Source organism: Rutidosis leptorrhynchoides, chromosome 3, assembly GCF_046630445.1.
Source record: "Rutidosis leptorrhynchoides isolate AG116_Rl617_1_P2 chromosome 3, CSIRO_AGI_Rlap_v1, whole genome shotgun sequence".
In the NCBI taxonomy this organism is placed as follows: Eukaryota; Viridiplantae; Streptophyta; class Magnoliopsida; order Asterales; family Asteraceae; genus Rutidosis; species Rutidosis leptorrhynchoides.
The window spans coordinates 73,784,608-73,791,119 of NC_092335.1; the positions used below are offsets into that span (position 1 = coordinate 73,784,608).

At 32.8% G+C, this 6,512-nt stretch overlaps 1 pseudogene; it reads left to right on the forward strand.

The window, feature by feature from the left end:
* Positions 1-1,193: 1,193 nt before the first annotated feature.
* LOC139896353 (phosphate transporter PHO1 homolog 9-like) lies at positions 1,194-4,948 on the forward strand (annotated as a pseudogene).
* Positions 4,949-6,512: the final 1,564 nt, after the last annotated feature.

The window sequence follows — 6,512 nt, forward strand, 5'->3', positions numbered from 1 at the left end:
GTTGGAATTCTCATATAAGATGTGTGTAAAAATTTGTGAAAGAAATAATTAAACCTTCCAAATTAAAGGGTTTTTATTAATTGGTCAACATTAATCATTTCATTCAAAATAATAATAATAATAATAATAATAATAATAATAATAATAATAATAATAATAATAATAATAATAATAATAATAATAATAATAATAATAATACAACGAAACAGTGCTTCAACGGTACCCACCACCTTTGATCCATGGGCCCCATGTTGTGGAAGCTTTAGGAACAATGGCGCAAGTTCGAATCCCGGCGGCAACATGTATTTATCGTTGACTCTTTGGGTTGACTCGTGGGGTTTAGGCCTCTTACGTACGTCCTCATTGTACGTCCGATACTTACATGGCAGTCGGAGTATCCCGCTTGCGGGTAGATTCGTGCTTGCCACACATGGGGTATCAGGGGGAGGTGTTTTACAGGTATTACTCCCTTGTGGGGTGGGGGTGGTAGGTTGCCAAAGACAACACAGGGTTAAGGTGTCCCTGCCAATCTACACTTTTTAGGAATAATAATAATAATAATAATAATAATAATAATAATTATTATTATTATTATTATTATTATTATTATTATTATTATTATTATTATTATTATTATTATTATTATTATAATAAATAAAAAGTGATGATTGTACATTACTAATATTTATTTTTACATCACTAAATACGTTTTAAATTATTCAAAAAAAAAAAAAAACAAAAAAAAAAACAAAAAAAAAAAAACAAAAAAGAACAATATCATAAAACATATATTTTGTGTAGGCTACAGATATAAATTAGTCATGCATGAATCACTCTTAGAGTAAAAAGATTACACAACTTGAAGTTATATCCAATGAAAATTCGATCTTGTTTGAAGATTCGATATTTGGATCATGTATGTTAACTCATAAATAACGAACCTTGTTTGAAGGTTGGATTCTTTTGCACTTTTCAACTCTTTAGTAATGACTAATGAAAAATGGTAAATGTTTTTGTAATCAAGATCTTACATTTTGTCTTTAATACGAAAGAAACATTCTTGTCTCTATGTTTAATTCTACAAAAATATTTCAAGAAAGCTTATCAATTGAATTCATATAAGTATACTCCTGACTCCTGATTATATTCATCCATATTAATTAAATCAGAAGTGATTTAAAGAACACCAAACCATGAAGTTTGGTAAAGAATTGGCTTCACAAATGGTGCCTGAATGGCAAGTAGCATACATGAACTACAATCACCTCAAGATCCTGATTAAAGAAATCTTGATTTTTCGAAATATACAACAAAATGGATCAACACTCGGGTATCAACCAAACCAACCGTTACCATCAAAAGGGTCGTTTAGGAAACGAAAGGTGCATCTGCATCGAGTCTTAAGCGGTGAACTAACAAAGACTGATTCTGTTAACAAGGATAAAGAAGATGAAGTGATTTTGGTCAGTAAAATGCAACAATCAGAAGAAATTTATCGGACTGTTTTTCTTCCTTCATTGGAAGATGCATTAGAGTCTGAGCTAAATTTTTTTTAAAAGCTCGACGAAGAGTTCAATAAAGTGATGGAATTTTACAAATCGAAGGTAGCAGAGATGATGAATGAAGCTGAAGACTTAAGTAAACAGATGAATGCTTTCGTTGCTCTTAAAATTAAAGTCGGTGACCCGGATTTTTGCAGTTCAACCCCTATATTTCAATCATCTCGGATCAATGACGAACAAATAACATGTTATTTGTGACAACATATTTTGTCAATGAGTAGTAACTAGTGTTTAAAACGGGTAAGTAGGTAAAAGGTATGCCATTATCAGACCCGACCACTAGGCTATAAACCAATGTGACAATAGCTCAATGATACCCGATACCTTTGAAGCTGGACCCACCATGTGGATGGCGTAGGTTTGATCCCACTGGCGGTAGGAATTTATAACTCTTGTGCAGTGGGATGATGATTGCCCCTGTCACATATGTGGGGACCCGGTGAAGGTAATTTTCCAGCATCCGACTCTTTCGGGTAGATTTGGTGTGTTTCCAGATACACAAGGACGGGGTGTGCCTGCCGAACCTACACCTTTTGGACCTAACAACTAGGCTATAAGGACCTATTGTGAGTCGTGTATAGTGTTTAACGATACCGAAAGAACCTGATGCACTTTCTTTTTCTTTTTGTATTAAAATTAGGTGTGATTCAAGAGAGCAAGATGCAAGGAAATAGCAAAAGGAGAACATGAAATGGTGGAACAAATAAGGAACAAGAGATGGTTTCTTTAGACGTTTTAAATCACGTAAAGATCAACGTTATGCCAAAAACTCCAGTATCATTGTTAAAGAATGCTTTGAGTAGCTCAAAATCGAGCAACTCATTCAGCAACAAGGAAGTCAAAGATGCGGAACGAAAATTGAAGCAAGCTCTAATCGAGTTCCACCAAAAGCTTTGTCATCTGAAAATCTATGTGTAAGTAACACTAATGACTTTTTCATTTTCATGACAATCGTTGCAATAACATGTAGTATCTTAACACAAGTTTAAAGCTTTGTTTTTGAAACGTTGTTTATACAGCTTCTTGAATCAACAGGCCTTTTCCAAGATCATGAAGAAGTATGATAAGGTCTTAATTTCTTGAACTTTCAAATGTTAATTCGGTTTCTATTTGTGCTTTTGCAACCTAACATTTTTGTAGTTACAGAACACTTCAAGAAACGCGTCAAAAGTGTATTTAGATATGGTAGATGAGTCATACCTGAACCAATCTGATGAGGTATGAATCTGTGATGCATACATCCTGTATTCGATCCTGTTTTCTTAATGTCTTTGTGTGTTTTTTCATTTACAGTTCATCCTAATAAACTCGTAATTTTGGGTTCACACAGGTTTCTAAGCTCATGTCAAACGTTGAAGCTATTTTTATCGAGCACTTCACCAATGGAAACCGCGATCTAGGAATGAAAAGTTTACGTCATAAGGCTAAAACAGACATGCATAGAGTCACATTTTTTACCGGTACGTTGTAGACATATAAAACCACTATTTTTTTTAAAAAGAAACAGACACTAAATCAACTGTTCATGCTTCGTGCAGGTTGCTTCGTGGGATTATCATTAGCGTTTGTCGTGGCAATAATTATAGCAATACACAATCAAAAGCTTCTAAAAAGCGATGGTCGCGATCAATACATGACTAATATATTTCCCTTATACACTCTGTTTGGATACCTAGTGTTACACTTACTAATGTATGCCGCAAACATATACTTTTGGAATCGTTATCGCGTTAACTACTCATTCATTTTTGGGTTTAAACCAAATACAGAGTTAGGATATCGTGAAATCCTACTTATCGGTTCTGGTTTATCAGTACTCACTCTTGCCGCTGTACTCTCAAATCTTGAAATGGACATAGATGAAAGTGCTATAACCTCAAGAACATTAACTGATTTAGTCCCTTTAGCCTTACTCATTGTAAGAAATTACTCTTTCGCCCTCTCGTACTTTTCCTAACTGAATGAATAAGTTAAGTTGGAACTTAATTCTATTCTGCAGGTTGTACTTTCAATAGCGTTGTGTCCATTTAACATTGTCTACCGTTCGAGTCGTTTGTTTCTAATAAGGTGTATATGGCATTGTATATGTGTTCCTCTTTATAAGGTTACCCTTCCTGATTTTTTCATGGCTGATCAGTTAACTAGTCAGGTAATTAAGGCTCAGATTAGTAAAACTCTAGCGACAATTTGATTTTGTAGTGTCGCTAAACATGTTACTTCTTCGGTTTCAGGTTCAACTATACAGAAACTTGCAGTTCTATATATGTTACTATGGTTGGGGTGACTACAAGACGAGGGAATCAAGCGAGTGTCGAGGAAGTAACGTTTACAATAACATTTCGTTAGTCATCGCTATTATCCCGTATTATATTCGATGTCTACAGGTAGATACATAAATTGATATTCTAGTTATAGCTAATTAGTGGTTTGGGTTATGATATTCTCATAAGAGGTATCAGATTCAAACTTCACTAGCTGCATATCTTTGAGTCACCAAGAAAGGGTCAAAACGGTTATGGGATAACCCAATAATTAAGTCACGTACATCTAAGTAAAGATACTCCTTTTCTGCTCGTAATCTGAACATGGAAAAACTTAATATGTTTACCCGATTTCGATAGGTATATACTAAAAAAAACAGAAAGTGTCATAAAATAATAACCAAAACATCATAAATGGAAACTCCATTTCGTTATAATTCTATCTTTCAGTGTTTACGAAGACTATTCGATGGAAAAGACTCGAGTCAAGCTGTGAATGCACTCAAGTACTTATCAACGGTTGTTGCAGTTATCGCGAGAACTTTTTACGCTCAAAAGAAAGGATTAACTTTACAACTCGTCGCTCTTTTAGCTTCATGTGTCGCTACAGTTTTTAACACGTACTGGGATTTAGTGTGCGACTGGGGTCTAATGCGAAAGGACTCACAGAACCCGTGGTTAAGAGACAAGCTCCTTTTGCCTTGTAGATCGATCTACTTTATAGTGATGGTAATAAATAGCATTTTCTAGATTTTAATCTCTTTTGTGACCAGAAAATACTATACGTGACAGTTTCTTTTGCGATAATTAGGTAGTGAATGTGATACTTAGATTAGCTTGGATGCAAACGGTGTTCGATTTTCATGAAGCTCCATTTGTGCATCATGCAGCGTTAACTACTTTTTTCGCCAGTATGGAGATTGTTCATCGTGGTATATGGAATTTCTTCAGGTTGGTTCTTTTAGTGATGAGATTTAACTCATTTTGGTCCTGATTTGTTGGTAATGAGAGAAATCCTATGAAAAATGCAGGTTGGAGAATGAGCATCTAAACAACGTTGGTAAATATCGAGCTTTCAAATCTGTGCCGTTACCTTTTAGTTACGAGAACAACAAGGATCTATAATTTGGTTCAGAAATGGGCGAATGCTAGATATGTTTCGTACATGTAACTACGAGCTCGTTCTTCAGTAATAAATATTCATATTACCATATGACCCAACGAAAATAAACACTTAATTAAAGACAATGTCCTTTGTCATAACTCGTCCCACATCTGAGTAACAAAAGAAGTGTGAGTCCTTCTAAACTTAAAGTTATAGCTAGCTAATCTCTCACCATTATTTTTAGTTGAAACCTGAAGATATGAGCGTTTCATCCTTAGCATCCCGCTAATGAAACTCTAAAAGTCGAGATACTGTTTGTGTGTTTCCTTCTTTGCAACTTCATGTTGTTTTAAGATCCTAACCGCTATAGCATCATAAGTGAAGCCCAAACACCCTAATTTTCAAGAATTTTGAAGACTTCTTCTACGCTAAGATTTTGACATGTTCAATGTGTGATCTTGTTGCCAATAGCGACATCAATCAAGGTTTGATTCCATTAGCATAAGCTTTCTTAAAAAGATTTTGCAATTGAGTTAAAGCTACAAATAGCTATATACTTTCTCAAATGTCCCGATATCGCTCATATACTCATTTTCGCCTCATGTCGGCTATATACTTTCAAAAAGTGTACCAATATAGGCCGCTGTACTTTTTTTACCTGTAACGAAAACATGTGATGATGTGGCTTCTAAGTAGTCATGACACGTCGGTGGTACATCGGAACAAAAACTGAAAGTATATAGCCTACATCGGAACACAAGTGAAAGAATATTACCTATTTGTAGCCATATAAAATGGAAAAAAGGTAAATAATTAACTTTACCGGTTCAGCAGGTAACCGGTTGTGACGACCCGACAATTTCCGACCAAATTTAAACTTGATCTTTATTTGATTTCGACACGATAAGCAAAGTCTGTAATCTTGAATCTCAAAATTTTTGAACTGCTTCCATGTATTAAATTACCCGGTGACTAATCCCGACGATTCATGAGCCTTTAATCATAAATAGAAACGTATATGTAAATAGCTATTCATGTAAATAAGTATATATTAAATATATTAAATAAATAAATAAATGTAACTACAAAATAAAATGTACATAGTATATTAATGTTGTTATTATTATTTTTGTTAGTATCAAAATAAATATTATCATATCAGATATAAAATAGTTATTACATAATTAATAAATTAATAAATTAAATATAATTACAAGTTAAATTATAATTGTTATATTATAATTATTACCTTCATTATTATTATTAATATCAATATTAGTACTATAAATATTAATGAAGGTTATCATAAGAAATTTGATACATTGATTTGTTATCATCATTGTTAATATCACTACTAATATAATAGTGAAATGATAATTTTGGTTATTGTGATTAATATCAGTATTATCAATATTATTAAAAATTATAAATCATTATTATTATTTTTATTATAATTAATAGAAAATAACACAATTTAATTATTATTATCATTAAGAATAATATTAATATCATTTTATGATTAGTAATAATATTGTTATTATACTTGTATTATTATTATTTAAAATATTAAGGGTAATATTATTA